The 16,704-nt window shown below is 48.4% G+C and overlaps 1 pseudogene; it reads left to right on the top strand.

Moving 5' to 3' along the window:
• The first annotated feature begins 4,909 nt into the window (after positions 1-4,909).
• Positions 4,910-8,140, top strand: LOC101032369 (exosome complex component RRP43-like; annotated as a pseudogene).
• The last annotated feature ends 8,564 nt before the right edge of the window (positions 8,141-16,704 follow it).

Genomic DNA, 16,704 nt, shown 5'->3' with positions numbered 1-16,704 from the left:
TCTAGAAAATAAGGTTTAGCCACCATGTTTTTTTTCTTTTTTTTTTTTTTTTTAGATGGAGTTTCGCTCTTGTTACCCAGGCTGGAGTGCAATGGCACGATCTCAGCTCACCGCAACCTCCGCCTCCTGGGTTCAGGCAATTCTCCTGCCTCAGCCTCCTGAGTAGCTGGGATTACAGGCACGTGCCACCATGCCCAGCTAATTTTTTGTATTTTTAGTAGAGACGGGGTTTCACCATGTTGACCAGGATGGTCTCGATCTCTCGACCTCGTGATCCACCCGTGTCGGCCTCCCAAAGTGCTGGGATTACAGGCTTGAGCCACCGTGCCCAGCCACCATTTTGTGGATCAAGAGGAAAGAACAGATCTTTTTTTGTTGTAGTTCAGATTTGAGACAGGGTGTCACTTTGTCACCAAGGCTGGAATGCAGTGATGCAATCTGCTCCCTGCAACCTTTGCCCCCCAGGGCTCAAGCGATCCTGGCATTTCAGCTTCCCAAGTAGCTAGGAATACAGGTGCTTGCCAACACAACCGCCTATTTTTTTGTTGTTTTTGTTTTGTTTTGTTCTTGAGATGGAGTTTCACTCTTGCTGCGCAGGCTGGAATGCAGTGGCATAATCTCGGCTCACTGCAACCTCTGCCTCCCAGGTTCAAGCGATTCCCCTGCCTCAGTCTCCCAAGTAGCTGGGATTGCAGGCGCCCACCACAACGTCCAGTTAATTTTTGTATTTTTAGTAGAGACGGGGTTTCACCACATTGGCCAGGCTGGTCTCGAACTCCTGACCTCAGGTGATCCATCCACCCCAGCCTCCCAAAGCGCTGGGATTACAGGTGTGAGCCATGGCACCTGGCCGATGCTAACATTTATTAAAGACTTGCTGTACACCAAGCCACAGACCAGGACTGAGAGAAAAACTGAGGAAATCCTGGATTTTCCTCTTAGAAGACTTTAACAATTGAAGAACTTTAATAAATGAAGAACTGATTAATATCTCCTACTGGTGCTATTGCAAAGGGGCTATGTCCCCAGGCAACCAGACGGCCTCCCCTTCATTATCCTGGCTGGGACCCAGAGAACAGCTGCTGAGCCCTAACCCAAGGGGCTGTTCCGTCACCTGCAATTGGGTGGCCCCTACACTCGCTTTCACAAGTCATTCCCCTTCCTGTTGCCTGACAAGCTCTAGTCCCCCTGGACCAACGAAACCACATCCCACGTGCTCCCAGCCTCCATTCTTAGCCTTTCCTCTCGCTCCTCTGAATCCACACCCCCTTAACCCATTTGATGACTGCTCCGCAGGAGCCACTCCAGGTTAGTTCTTTGCTATTGTTAACCCACCATTCGCTGAGTGCTTCTTTTGCACCAGGCATCTCTTTTGTTTGTTTTTGTTGTTGTTGTTTGTTTATTTGAGACAGAGTCTCGCTCTGGGTGCAATGGTGCAATCTTGGCTCACTATAGCCTCCACTTCCCAGTTTCAAGTGATCCTCCTGCCTCAACCCCCTCAGTAGTTGGGACTACAGTCATATGCCACCACACCCAGCTAATTTGTGTATTTTTAGTAGAGACAGGGTTTTGCCATGTTGGCCAGGCTGGTCTCAAACTCCTGACCTCAGGTGATCTGCCCGCCTCAGCCTCCCAAAGTGCTGGAATTACAGGCATGAGCCACCACACCCAGCCTCTACTACCTCATTGAACACCACATACACACACACACACACACACACACACACACACACAGATATACACACCACAAAGTAACCCCAGAATGAGTATTATTATGTCAGTCTTACAAATGAGGACACCAAGCCTCAGAAGCAGGCCCACCCCAAATCCTGCCCAGTCCTAATCCATGGGAACAGCACCCGCCTGCCTTGGGAAGGGCACAGCAGCAGCCCTGTTGAGGTTTTAAGTTCACCCAGGTCAAAGGTTGAATAGTCAACCACCTAGTCATCAGCCCACCAGCCCATCTCAGCCTCAACATGGCCAAAGCCAAATCTCTGATCTTCTCCAAATGTGCTTCATCCACAGCTTCCCTATCTCCGATAACAGCAATTCCATCCTTCCAGCTCAGGCCAGCAATCTTGGATCCGCCTTTGACACCTCTCCCTTTCACCTTCAGCCATCAAGAAATCTTGCTGGCTCAACCTCTGAAATATATTCAGGACCCACCACTCCCAGCCGCCTCCACCCTCTGTGCCAAGCTCCCAGCCCCTCTCTCTCCAACTACTTCAGTGGCTTTCCTGCAGCTCTCCCTCCTGCCCTGGGACCCTACAGTCTACTCTCCACTTAGTAACCAGAGTTCTAGTTGACTCTTTTTAAGCCAACCACATCCCTACTCTGCCCAACTCATTCCAGTGACTCCCTTCCCACTCAAAGGAAAAGCCAGGACCTCACAATGGCCTTCAGAACCACACGATCTGACCTCAGCCCCCTTCCTCTCCACCCTCTACTCTCGTCGGTCCCTCTGCTCCACCACACTGGCCTCAAACACACAAGGCATACTCCTGCCTCATGGCCTTTACTCCAGCTGTTTTATTTGCCTTAAATGCTCTTCCCCCAAGTACCGTCGTGGCTCACTCCCTCACATCCCTTTAGCTTTTGATCCTAAATCTCTCTCAAGTAGGTCTACCCTGACCAAACTATTTATTTTTGTAAACACACATCCCTTGATACTGTCTTCTCTCCTTGTCTTACTCAACTCTGATTTTCCAAAGCCTTTATCAGCCTCTAACATACACTATAATTTACTTATTTTTATGCTTTCCTCTTTATCTCCTCTCTCACCCGCTAGAATGGCAAATCTGTGTTGTTCATTGCTGTATCCCAAGTACCTAGGATTATGCTTGGCAGATAGTAGGTGCTTAATAAACATTTTTTGAAAGAATGAGACAACTGAGCTGGTATGCATTCTAAGGATACCTTTGGGAAAGCGAAAGTGAATTCGTTGTTTCACTAAACATTTTTGAGGGCTCTCTTCTGTGTCAGGCCCTGAACCGAGCCCAGGAGAATGATGAAGTGTAGATGTGGTCCCTTCTCCAGAGACTTGTCAGCCAGAAGAGGACATAAGCACCACCCCCAGCAAGGGGTAGGCAGCCAGTCAACTTAATTCAGTCATCATTGAGCACACAGCATATGGGAGGCCCCTTGCTGAGAGATCATTTTTGCCTTGCCCTTAAAATAAGTTTCACATTTGGAAATGCCTTCACATCCGTATCTCCTGGGACCCTCATCATCATCCCGCAGACATTAGTCTCCCTCCCTTCCTCTTTACCTTCTGCCCTTCCTTCCTCCCTCCCTCCATCTCTTCTCTCTTTTCTTCCTTTCAGAACACTTACTGGGCACCTGCTCCACTCACAGTCCAGCAAGGTGGAGGTTATAAGGTACCAGCATGGCTGGGTGCAGTGGCTCACACCTGTAATCCCAGCACATTGGGAGGCCAAGGCAGGCAGATCACCTGAGATCAAGAGTTCTAGACCAGCCTGGCCAACCTGGTGAAACCGCATCACTACTAAATATATAAAAATTAGCCGGGTGTGGTGGTGGGCACCTGTAATCCCAGCTACTGGGCAGGCTGAGGCAGGAGAATCATTTAGAACCTGGGAGGCGGAGGTTGCAGTGAGCTGAGATCACACCACTGCACTCCGGCCTGGGCAACAAGAGCGAAACTCCATCTCAAAAAAAAAAAAAAAAAAAAAGGTGCCAATGTTGTTCCAGAGTCTAAGGGGATTAAAACCTACAGCCTTGATTTCAGTGACAAAACCAAGCTGTTAGATAAAGAACAGAGCAAGCCTTAGGCCAGGAGAGCAGACCGGCTGCGTCAGATACAGGGAGCTCTCATGAAGAAAGTATGGAGATCTGAGCCAGGTCTTTTTTTTTTTTTTTTTTTTTTTTAAAGGGGATTTTCAGATATTTCAAGGTAGAAACGAGGAAGGGAAAGGACGCCAGGAGGAAGGACCAGCTTCAACAAAGGCTTGGAGAGAGTGAACCCAGCGTGAAAGGCACCAATCTGGTTGGAACAGGAAGGTCATTTGAAGGGTGATGGGATGCAAGGAGCACCTGCAAGTGGCAAGTGCGAAGGTCAACAGCTGGACCTCGCAGCTGCACTGGCCACAGTATAGCAAGCACCGGCTCTGGACTCACACAGACCTGGCCAAGTCTTTTGGGCTGGTCACTTTCTCTTGGCCTTGGATTTCTCACTTCTCAAAGAGTGAAAATAACCCCCAGCTCACAAAGTGTTTGGGAGGATTAAATGAGATGATATACGTGAAAAGCTCTTGCATCGTATCTCATAGACATTCTTTTTTTCATGTTTACTGATTCTGAGAAAATGCAGGCAGTGGGTGTGAACCACTCATTCAAGTGGTTTAGTCACGGAAGGAGGAAAACTTATTGCACAATGTCCAGAGAGTGCAGACCAGGGTCAAGGGAGGCTTTTTCTGAGTTAAGGAAACCTGTGGGTGTTTGAAAGCTGAGGAGAATGGCTGCTGCCAAAAGATGGGCCGGGGAAGAAAATGCTCTAAAACGGATTGTGTGGCAGCTGCACCAGTCTGTGAATACACTGAAACCACTGAACTGTACACTTTCAGTGGGTAAGTTGGGAGATATGTGAATTGTATCTCAATAAAGCTGTTTTTTTTAAAAAAAAAAAAAAAAAAAAAGACAGGCTGGATAAACCACAAGTTCGTTTAGGAGTCAGGAAGGAGATGGAGGAGGAGGGGGAGTAGGCAGACTCGGGTGAGGGCCAGACAGACGACAGAGGTTTGATGTAGCTTTCGTCCAAGATGCGGGATGGTAGGCTGGGGGCCTCACTCATTGGTCCCACAAACTTGATGAGTGCCTACTATGTGCCAGGCCCTGTGCCAAGAAGACTGAGATGCCCTAGAGTTGCCCATAGCCCCCAGGCGAGCCCAATATGAGCAAAGCCATGCCGAGCTATGGCAGTAAAGAGTGCAAAGAATGTGGTGAGTGGCCAGGCACAGTGGTAATCCCAGCACTTTGGGAGGCTAAGGTGGGCAGATCACCTGAGGTCAGGAGTTCAAGACCAGCTTGGCCAGCATGGCAAAACCTCATCTCTATAAAAATAGCAGGGTATGGTGGTGCATGCCTGTATTCCCAGCTACTCAGGAGGCTGAGGCAGGAGAATCGCTTGAACCTGGGAGGCAGAATTTGCAGTGAGCCGAAATCCCACCTCTGCACTCCAGGCTGGACCACAGAGCAAGACTCTGTCTCAAAAAAAAAAAAAAAAAAAAGTGTGGTGATGGCACACAGCCCAAGCAGGAGCAGAAGAGCTGCCACCCTGCTCCATCCCTGGGACAGTCCTACAGAGTGATCAGACCTGCAGCACAGAAGCTTGAGCTATGACTGGGAAAGGGATGGGGGCAGCAATGCAGAGAGCGCCACAGCGGCCCTGGAGCAGTAGTTGAAAGTGCCCCATCCTGGAAGAGGTCAGAAAGGGTCCTGAAGCCATCACTGCCAAGTCGCTATCATTAGACCTCCACAGAAGATGCTGAGAGCATTCATGGAGTCCTCACTGTGTACACAGCTCTACCCTGCGTGTGGTTTCTTTGTGTTTCTTGAGTAAATGTTCCCCCTGCTGCACCAAAAACACCGTGGGTGGGCCCTGCTTGTATGGTAAAGTGATGCTGCTGATGACAGGTTGGGGAGAGAGGACCCAGTGGCCTGGAGACAGGGCAAAGAGCCAGTTCAGGCCACAGAAACACCACCAAGGGGACAAACCACAGTTAAAGAGAGTATTGAGAAGCAGGTACATCTCAGTAGTCGACATCAGGGGGCTGCAAGTCACATCCCAGCCCCACCGGCAATGTCAGAGGGTCAGTCTGCATGTCCGCAGGCACCAGCTGCCCTCCCACTCCTCAGGAGGAATCACAGCCATTCTCTTCACCCCCAGAGCCATGCCCTGCTGACTCCTGCCCCTGCCATCAGACAAACTGAGGCAGTGTGTTGGAGGGAGGACCTAAAGGGGTCCTGGGTTCTGGCCCTGGCTCTGCCACCAATGAGCCCAGTGACTTCCCCGCTGGGCTCAGGCTCCTCGGCAGTGTACAGAGGCGGAATGCGTGGGGGGTAAGAGCGCAGGCCCCAGGCAGGCTTCTGGGGTTTCAGTCCCAGCGCTTTGTGTACCAGCTTTGTGAACCTGGCTGTGCTATGTATCTTCCTTGTGTCTCAGTTTCTTCAAATAGTGTGTGGATTAAATGAGTTAATAGATTTAAAAAAAAAAAAAAAAAAAAAAACTTGGAATGCTACGGGGCACAGAGCGCGCAAGGCTCAATAAATTTTAACTCTGTATTGTTATGACTCTGGGGAGGAGCACTCAGTGGTCTCTGAGGCCCCTTCCGGCTGTGGCACTGTATGACCTTGGATTCTGACTGTACTATTATCTTTGTCTGAATTTCGAATTAGGCACCACATGTTGCCATTATTTGAGCAACCCGGGCATCTCCAATCTGGATGACTTCTTGACCTTGGGCCTCCTTGACTTACCCTTTCCTGTAACACCCAGTGGGAAGGCCAGCGCTCCCACCCACAGGCTGTGAAAAGTACACAGCCCTTCTCAGTGCCTCTAAGGGCTAAACCAGGGGGGTTCTCCCAAGCCTTTCCTCACTGAAGCCCTCTGCTTTATGGCAATCTGCCCTTAAGCCCACATCTGTGCGTCAGACTTTCCTGAACGTTCACCGTATGGTGGGAAACTGCAGTGCAGAGAAGGAAGCAAGTTCAACATCAAGGTTAATCAATGGGAGTCCGGGTAAATAAACCCTGGTGCATCCACATAGTGGAGCACTGCACAGCTGAACAAAATAATAATAATGAGGGGACAGGTGGCAGTGGCAAGATGGCAGCTTGGTTCATAACCACGGAAGCTCTGGTGTCTTGCAGATTTCTGAAAGAGATCTGCCCTCCTGATGGAAGAGAACATGGTGAATTCAGAACCACAACTGTCAACACAAGTTCCGTTAGTACCGCAATTGGTTCTCCTTTAGTGAAGCTGGGAAATATTAGCCACGTTGGCCAGGCTGGCCTCGAACTTCTGATCTCAGGTGATACTCCCACTTCAGCCTCCCAAAGTGCTAGGCTTACAGGCATGAGCCACTGTGCCAGGCCAGAATTTTTTAAAGGGACTAGTTTTACATGAAACATTTATAAATAATCTCACAGATAAAGTGTTGCATGAAAGAAATTTGACAGTTATTTATTTTTGTGTTTCTGTTTACATGAAGTTCAAGAATAAACAAAATAAATCTATGGTATTAGAAGTCCAAATAACAGTTACCTTAGTGTATAGAGGGATAATACTGACTGTGAGAGGAATAAGGGATTTTTCCTAGGGAGCTGAAATATCTTATACCTTGATCTTTGTGATACCTAAAAGAGTGTATCCAGGTGTAAAAATTCATCAAAGCATACCCATATGATTGATGTATTGATATACATCATTGATGTAAATCATTCTTCAATAAAAAGTAAAAAGTAATGTTAGAAATAAAAAGCAACATAATAATAAAAAAAAAAAAAAAAAAAAAATACTACAGTAATGTGTACGGTTAAAGCAGAGTTTGCAGCACCACCCACAGATGCCTCCGTAAAGGATGTGTGGCTCCTACTGTGGCTCTGCCATCTCTGTGTTCCACTGGGATTTCAGCCTGGACCTCCTGGAGAAGAGACCCAAGCCACTAGCCAGGTCACCGCACACATGGAAAATTCACAGGTAATTGAGAAAGAGAATCGATGCATTTCTCCAGGAAAGCGTGCTTGAGTTCTATGCTATGATCTCATTTGCCTCGGCTATTATGGAAACATTTTGGATGCCTGCATGTTTGCTTTGTAAGCGGCTTTTTAAAATGTACAGTGGCCTGAAGTTGCTAGAAAGAGACTATTTTAGCAGAAGTTAAGAAGAAAAGTTATTTGAATACTAGAACTCATCCAGCTGCAAATTCCTTTGCCATGTTTGATGACACTTTGCTCTAAGTGACCTTACTGGAGAGGAGGAACATCTGGTGACGGGAATCTTAACAGTAACGGAAGAGGAAGCAGGCTCTGGTGTCCTCACCAAGCGGGTAGAAGTGGGCTGGCTGGAGCTAGACTGCAGGGCTAGATGAACCAAGCTGTTACAAGACACAAAGAAATTTAAAATGCAATGGACGAAGTAAATAGGAGTATGAAACCTGAAGAAGTGACCACCACATTTTCAAAGACCATTTGTAAAAAAATGGATTTGTTTTTTGAGGAAGGCACAGAAAAAAGAAAAAAAAATTGGATTTGTTACACTGTTTTGTGCAACAAAGTTGCACAAAAGTTTATACTATTAGCTGGGCGTGATGGCACACTCTTGCACTCCTAGCTACTCAGGAGGCTAGGGCAGAAGGGTTGCCTGAGACAGGAGGCAGAGGTTGCAGTAAGACAAGATCTGCACTCTGAGACTGTTTCAAAAAAAAAAGAAAAAGAAACGTTTATACTCAATAAATATCAAACTACATTCTTCTGAAACATAGTTCGAGTATTTCTAGATGTTTCTAGTATTATACTACATGTTTCTAGTATTTATGGTCACTTCACACATATACTATATACAGTGAAACCATTTTTTTTTTTTTTTTTTTTTTTTTTTTGAGACGGAGTTTCGCTCTTGTTACCCAGGCTGGAGTGCAATGGCTCGATCTCGGCTCACTGCAACCTCCACCTCCTGGGTTCAGGCAATTCTCCTGCCTCAGCCTCCTGAGTAGCTGGGATTACAGGCATGCGCCACCATGCCCAGCTAATTTTTTGTATTTTTAGTAGAGACGGGGTTTCACCATGTTGACCAGGATGGTCTCGATCTCTCGACCTCATGATCCACCCGCCTCGGCCTCCCAAAGTGCTGGGATTACAGGCTTGAGCCACCGCGCCCGGCCCCATTTTTTTTTTTTTAATTTCCTTTTCTTTTGGAGGCAGGGTCTCACTCTGTCACCCAAGCTGGAGTACAGTTGCGTGATCACAACTCACTATGGCCTCAAACTCCTGACCTCAAGCAATCCTCCCACCTTGGCCTCCCAAAGTGCTGGGATTACAGGCATGAGCCACTGCACCTGGCCTGGTGAAACCATTTTTCTTTTTTGATATTTTTCTTTTTTTCTTTTCCTTTCTTTTTTTTTTTTTTTTTTTTTTTTTGAGATGGAGTCTTGCTCTGTCACCCAGGCTGGAGTGCAGTGGCACCATCTTGGCTCACCACATCTTCTGCCTCCTGGGTTCAAGTAATTCTCCTGCCTCAGCCTCCTAAGAAGCTAGGATTACAGGTGCCCGCCACCATGCCGAGCTAATTTTTGTATTTTTAGTAGGAACAGGGTTTCACCATGTTGGTCAGGCTGGTCTCAAACTCCTGACCTCGTGATCCACCTGACTCAGCCTCCCAAAGTGCTGGGATTACAGATGTGAGCCACTGCGCTTGGCCACAACCATTTTTTAAAAGCAATGGCTTAGGCAATTCAACCCTAGTATGTTAAACCATTTCCCTGTTTTTATTTAAAAACCATAGGATTGTGCTTCTCTATAAAGTATGTACACTTAGCAGTATAAAATACTGACACATTAAAAAACAAAAAAAGAGGCCACTTGCAGTGGCTCATGCCTGTAACCCCAGCACTTTGGGAAGCCGAGACAGGCAGATCACCTGTGATCAGGAGTTTGAGACCAGCCTGACCAACATGGTGAAACCTTGTCTCTGCTAAAAATACAAAAATGAGCCAGGCATGGTGGCGGTGTGCCTTTAATTCCAGCTACTCAGGAGGCTGAGGCAGGAGAATCACCTGAACCCGGGAGGCAGAGGTTGCAGTAAGCCAAGATTATGCCATTGCACTCCAGCCTGGGCAACAAAGCAAGACTCCATCTCAAAAAAAAAAAGATAGTAACAATGAGGAAATTTTTGCTGCTCATGGTATGCTCACTAAGTAAATACAGAGCTAAGCAAATACTGAGTAAATATAAAGCTAGGTGCAGGATACTTTGAATGGTATATTTACCAAAGAAACGAGGAGGGAGTGGGAGTGGGGGAAGGTAAACATGTCGCCAAACATTTGCTGTGTATACCTAGAATATCTCTGGGAAACCACATAAGAATCTAGTGAGGGGTGAGGGGGAGGGAGACTTTTCATTATATATACTTTCACACTCTTAAAATTTTAAAATATGGCCGGGTGTGGTGGCTCACACCTGTAATCCCAGCACTTTGGTAGGCTGAGGCAGGCGGATCACCTGAAGTCAGGAATTCAAGACCAGCCTGGCCAACATGGTGAAACCCCATCTCTAGTAACAATACAAAATTAGCTGGGAGTGGTGTCGCGTGCCTGTAATACCAGTTTCTTAGGAGGCTGAGGCAGGAGAATTGCTTGAACCCAGGAGGCAGAGCCTGCAGATGAGCCGAGATCATGCCACTGCACTCGAGCCTGGGCAACAAGAGCAAAACTCTGTCTCAAAAAAAAAAAGAAAGAAAGAAAAGAAAAAAGAAAATATATCACCTACAAACAAAAATAATACTTTTGCAAAATCAAGATGAGGCTTAATTCTTTCTGGAGATTTCCTTGATGGTTGTCCTCGCCCACTGGCCCTCTTCTGAGGACCCCATCTGCACTCCTCTCTGGCCAGTTGTCTCAGAGATGACAGCTTCCTCATATCTTATGCAAATTTTTCACTCTCTTGACTTCATCTTCACGCAATCAAGCCCCATGCCTTTTTCATGCAAAGGGCCCATTGCTGTGGTTTCCCCAAAAAATAATCATTTCACCAAGATGAACCACGCCATGTCCCTAAAAAGCAGAAAGAGTGACAGTATCTTCTGCATTAAACAGCCCCGGAGTGTTTCTGCCAGGTCTGTTTCCACACTTGCCTTTTCCAGCCTGAATTGTTTGTCTCGAAAGCAAAAACCTATTTCATGCATCTCTGTGTCCCCAGCGTCATAGGTGGTTCCAAATGCACCACATGCCTTCTTCAACACCTGGCACAGCAGGGTTCACACAGAGGACCCCTGGTACATGTTTACCAGGTTGAGTCGCTTTGGTGAGGTGTGTGGACATGGAGAGATAAGACAGAGGGTGGAAGTTGGGCCAGATCTGGAGCAGAGCCAGAGGGTAATTAATAAGAACAGCTCACATTTACTGAGTGTTTTACTGCTTGCCAGGTTCGCCTCTCAATGCCTTTGTGCATTAGCTCATTTCATCTTCACAACAACCCTATCAAGCGAGTTCTGTTATTATCCCCATTGACAGATGAGGAAACTGAGGCACTGAGCAACTAAGAAACAGTACGTTGTTCAAATACTGTCATGTTCTATGAGTGCCATGATGTATCTGTGACTAGGAAGTAGTTTTCTAGAATATGGCCTTAAATTAGAATCGCTTGGGGATCTTCTAAACCACCTGGTTCTCAGGCCACAAACTACACCAGTTAAATCAGCATATCTGGAGGATGAAATCGTCAATGGTAGCTTTTAAAGCTCCCCAAAGGATTCCAAAGTGCAACTGAATTTGAGAACTAGGGATCTGGGCCGAACTCTTTATGATTAACGCACGTGGAGATGTCACAGCCCAGAGAGAAGTGATCACATGGGGCACATAGCAAGGCAGTGGCTGAATTCCAGTCCTCCAGGGCCCAAGGTAGGCCTCCTCCTTCTGCACTCCCAGCCCCCTCCTCCACGTCACTGTGGGCACTGAGCTGGTAGGCTGCCAGTCCCACATGGATCTTAGAGATCTTGGTTCAAGGCTGGCTTGGTGAAAGATCCTCAGGACAGGCCAACAGATTCCCCTCATCCCAATGTGCCCTCATTCAAGCAGCTCCAGAGGCTGGATGCCTTAGGGCAGAGCCCAACCTGGAAATTCTCCAGGCTTGGACACCACCCTGCATTTAACAGGAGCTCAGGGAGACTCAGGATGGGTGGGGCTTGGGGCAAAACACCACGGGAATTGTGCTGCAGTCACAGGCAAAAGAGTTGGGCAGGCACAGAGGCTAATTTCCCTGACTCCGCCCTGTGGGGGGCCTGTGTACTCCCCTCCTCCTCTCCCCACCCTCCGATGACGCACTGACCTCTGCCCTCCCCCTCAGTTCCCTTACCCCTGATTGGGAGGTGACGGAAATTCATTTCTGGCAACCGAGGACCTTCAGCAACTTGTTTTCATTCTAGGGTCTGGCTGGTCTAGATAGGTCCATCCAGGCCCTATGTCACACAGGGCATGCTCACACACGCACACACACCAAAGAGAACCTCTAGAGGAAGAGAAGGTGGGTGGATCAATTGAGCTCAGGAGTTTGAGACCAGCCTGGGCAACATAGCGAAACCCCGTCTCTACAAAAAAAAATACAAAAAGTAACTGGGCATGGTGGCACATGCCTGTAGTCCCAGCTATTTGGGGGCTGAGGCAGGAGGATCACTTGAACCCAGGAGGTGGAGGCTGTAGTGAGCAAAATTGTGCCACTGCACTCCATCCAGCCTGGGGAGAAAAGTGAGACCCTGTCTCAAAAAAAAAAAAAAAAAAAAAAGCTGGGGAGGGAATTCTGACTCTTGCTGCAACATGGATGAACCTGAGGACATCATGTTAAGTGAAATAAACCAGTCACAAAAAGCCAAATACTGTGGTGATTCCACTTATATGAGGCACCTGGAGTGGTGAAATCCAGGGACAGAAAGTGGAAGGGTGGTGCCAGGGAAAGTGGAAAGAGAGGGAACAGGGAATTCGTGTTAATTAATGCAGAGTTTCAGTTTTACAAGGTGAAAAGAGTTCTGCAGATAGAAGATGGGGATGTTTGCCCAACAATAAGAATGTTTTTTGTTTCAAGATGGAGTCTCACTCTGTCACCCAGGCTGGGGGTCAAGTGATTCTCCTGCCTCAGCCTCCTGAGTAGCTGGGATTACAGGCGCCTGCCACCACGCCTGGCTAATTGTTTGGGGTTCTTTGTTTTTTGAGAAGGAGTCTCAATCTGTCACACAGGCTGTAGTGCAATGGCACAATCTCGGCTCACTGCAACCTCCGCCTCCCAGATGATTCTCCTGCCTCAGGTGATTCTCCTGCCTCAGCCTCCTGAGTAGCTGGGATTACAGGCGCCTGCCACCACGCCTGGCTAATTGTTTGGGGTTCTTTGTTTTTTGAGAAGGAGTCTCAATCTGTCACACAGGCTGTAGTGCAATAGCACAATCTCGGCTCACTGCAACCTCCGCCTCCCAGATGATTCTCCTGCCTCAGGTGATTCTCCTGCCTCAGCCTCCCGAGAGACTGGGATTACAGGCACTCATCACTACCACATCCAGCTAATTTTTGTATTTTTAGTAGAGTCAGGGATTTCACCAGGCTGGCCAGGCTGGTCTTAAACTCCTGACCTCAGGTCACCTACCTGCCTCGGCCTCCCAAAGTGCTGGGATTACAGGCGTGAGCCACTGCACCTGGCCATATGAATATATTTAATATTATTGGAGGGATACACTTAGAAATGGTTAAGATGGTAAAATGTATTTTATGCATCTTTTACCACAATTTTTAAATTGGAGAAAAAAATAAAATAAATAAAAGCCAGAATTAGCAATCCAGCTGCCCTGAGTGACTCTGTACTAGAAAAGGGTGGACATATGGCCCTGCCTTCAGGCCTCTCCTTCTGAGATAGATACCAGGGGACAGATGCTCAATGAATGAACTCAGGATTTATACCGATAATAAACAGGAAATAATAGATGGGTTTAAATATTTACACGGTGTGCAGGCTTCAGGGCAAGGACATTACCAGGGAGGGCAGGGAGGAGGGAGGATTGGACGGAAAACACAAAGAGAATGTAAATGTTAGTGGAACACGGGGCTGAAGCCGCACAGGCGTGAGTTTCAAGCATACCCAGGAAGGGAGGGCAACTGCAAGACGGGAAAACCCCTGCCTAGTCCCAGGGAGTCTGCCAGAAGCCTGGACCACCCCGTTCCTTCCTTCCAGAGGAGATCCTTGTTTACCTTGCGGGAGGCTGGAAGATAATGTAATCAAACTATGACTCGTTATTCTAAATGACTGTCTCCAGTGGAGAAAGCAGGCAGGGAGGCCGGGAAGGGGACACGAGTTGTTTTCCAGGACTTTGTTTGCTCATTCTCCAGCTCCCTCTGTCCCCAAGCCCTTTTCTCTCTTCCGGCCTCCCTGCTCTGGCCTCTCCCTCCCTCTTTCCCCACTCTGCTCCCTCCCCACCTTCCACTCGCTGGTCATACCCAGGGTTGAGGGAGCAGAGCAGGCTCTTCTCAGTCTCAGCAGGTGAAGATGAGTAGGACAACAGGAATATCCTGTCCCGCAGGAAACCCCTTCCGCCTCCCAACCAGACAGCAAATCCCTCTATTTGGAACTGAAGTCAGGTCATTTGATTGACTAGGACTCTGTCTCTGACTTGTGGATCACTTTGGGCAAGTCACTTGTCCTCTCTGGAGCTGGTGGAAATGGGAGGGTTCATTCCAGAAAGAGAAAACTCGTCTCTGCCTGCCCTCTCCTGCTTTCCAGAACTGCTGTTAAGAATGAGGGGGTGCGGGGGCTCAAGCCTGTAATCCCAGCACTTTGGGAGGCCGAGGCGGGTGGATCACGAGGTCAAGAGATCGAGACCATCCTGGTCAACATGGTGAAACCCCGTCTCTACTAAAAATACAAAAAATTAGCTGGGCGTGGTGGCGTGTGCCTGTAATCCCAGCTACTCAGGAGGCTGAGGCAGGAGAATGGCCTGAACCCAGGAGGCGGACGTTGCGGTGAGCCGAGATCGCGCCATTGCACTCCAGCCTGGGCAACAAGAGCGAAACTCCGTCTCAAAAAAAGAAAAAAAAAAAAAAAGAAGAATGAGGGGGTGATTCCACCCATCAGAGACCCTCAGATCTCAGAGACTCAGGAGCCTCAGGCAGATGAAATACACAGATTTTCAGCAACATTACTTCACCTCAGACACACCCCTGGTATCTAAGGTAATGGAGTGGCCCTGAGCCCTGGACCCCAACAGAGATCTGGAGATCAACCTAGCCTGGATACCTCCCTAAAGGTCCGTGTTCCCCCAATGACCCCCTGCCTCCATTCAAACTTGCATGCATTTTCTGAGAGGAGGGCAGCAGGGCACAAGCCCCTTTAAAAGGTTAGATGGGCTTTAAAAGAAGGGGGGGCAAAGAAACATTCTCTCTCTCCCTCCGTTCTGGCCAGCTGCCTTCCAATGATCCCGTAGGAGTAAGCAGAGAGGCTGGCTCCACTTCCTCCCGAGTTCTCACGTTCCATGGCCTGGCAGTGCCTAGTGACAAATGCATCAGAAAACCTTCTCTGGATAGCTGCTTATAGAGCTAAAAAAAAAATTAAAAAAAAAAAAAGTCTTAGCCGGGCGCGGTGGCTCAAGCCTGTAATCCCAGCACTTTGGGAGGCCGAGGCGGGTGGATCACGAGGTCGAGAGATCGAGACCAACCTGGTCAACATGGTGAAACCCCGTCTCTACTAAAAATACAAAAAATTAGCTGGGCATGGTGGCGCGTGCCTGTAATCCCAGCTACTTAGGAGGCTGAGGCAGGAGAATTGCCTGAACCCAGGAGGCGGAGGTTGCGGTGAGCCGAGATCGCGCCATTGCACTCCAGCCTGGGTAACAAGAGCGAAACTCCGTCTCAAAAAAAAAAAAAAAAAAAAAAAAAAAAAAAAAAGTCTTCTCTTGGGTCAAAAGGAAACCATAAGCAAAGTAAAGGGAAAACATGGCATTTTTCCAAACATTGAGTTATGACAGCTCCCTCTCCCTCTCCCTCTTTCTCTCTTTCTCTCCTCTCTTTCTCTCTCTCTCTCTCACAAACACACACACACACACACACGCACACACAAGCTGTCTGTGAAGCACATGCCACGTGGGCATGAGTACTCGTGTCCCAGGCAAAATCTAGTTTATATTATTTTAATATAAATACCCTCAACTTCAATAAATTCATCTTGAAACCATCAGATCCAAAGTTCACTTAGAGTTTCCTCAAGTCAGGAAAGGTATTGTTGAGGGAGTGTTGTGACTGTCCCCATCCTGCCCTTCAGTCTTCTCACACCCTGCTCCCCCTGCCACCCCCACCAAGCACAGTCTTCCTGGAGGGCCACAGTGGCTCTGGCAGCAATGGCAGGGGCAGGGTGAGAACGGGAAGAGGAAGCTGCTCTGCCCTGGCGCCTGCCTCCCGCTCTGTGCCCACTCAGTCCCAGGGATGGAGACACAAAGAAAGTGCTTCAGCTCTCCAGTGACAGACCATAAAGTTAGAAGCCGGCTCACAGACTCCTTTGCCCAGACTTTCACTCTACACTGAGGTCACTCTAGCCCAGAGCAGTCTGGAGATGAGCCTGGGGTGTCACCACCCATCAGAGACAGATCCAGTGCAAGAAGCAGGTCCCCTCTGCTCCCCAGGCCTCTTTGACCATCTCCTTTCTCTCTCTCCCGCCACCACTATGTGGGGTTTCTGTACCCTCAAGCCTTTCCAGGATTCTGAGGAAAACCAGTCCGAGCAGTAGCATTCACCAGGGGCCCATGCCAGCTGGTTCCTAAGGTGGCCCCTTTCTCACCTACATGCCTATCTCTGGCCTGGAGCCCAAGTGACCTCCTGGCCCTCTGGTGATACCCACAGCACCCTCCAGGTGAGGCCAGAAATTGATGGGAGGACTGGGGATTTCCTCAGGATTCAGATCAGGCCCAATCCCACTGCCAGATCAGGGGCCACCTTCAGCCCATCC

The sequence above is a fragment of the Saimiri boliviensis genome, chromosome 4 (assembly GCF_048565385.1).
Source record: "Saimiri boliviensis isolate mSaiBol1 chromosome 4, mSaiBol1.pri, whole genome shotgun sequence".
In the NCBI taxonomy this organism is placed as follows: Eukaryota; Metazoa; Chordata; class Mammalia; order Primates; family Cebidae; genus Saimiri; species Saimiri boliviensis.
The sequence above is the reverse complement of the archived record's forward strand: the minus strand, read 5'-3'. Positions and strand labels throughout refer to the sequence as shown.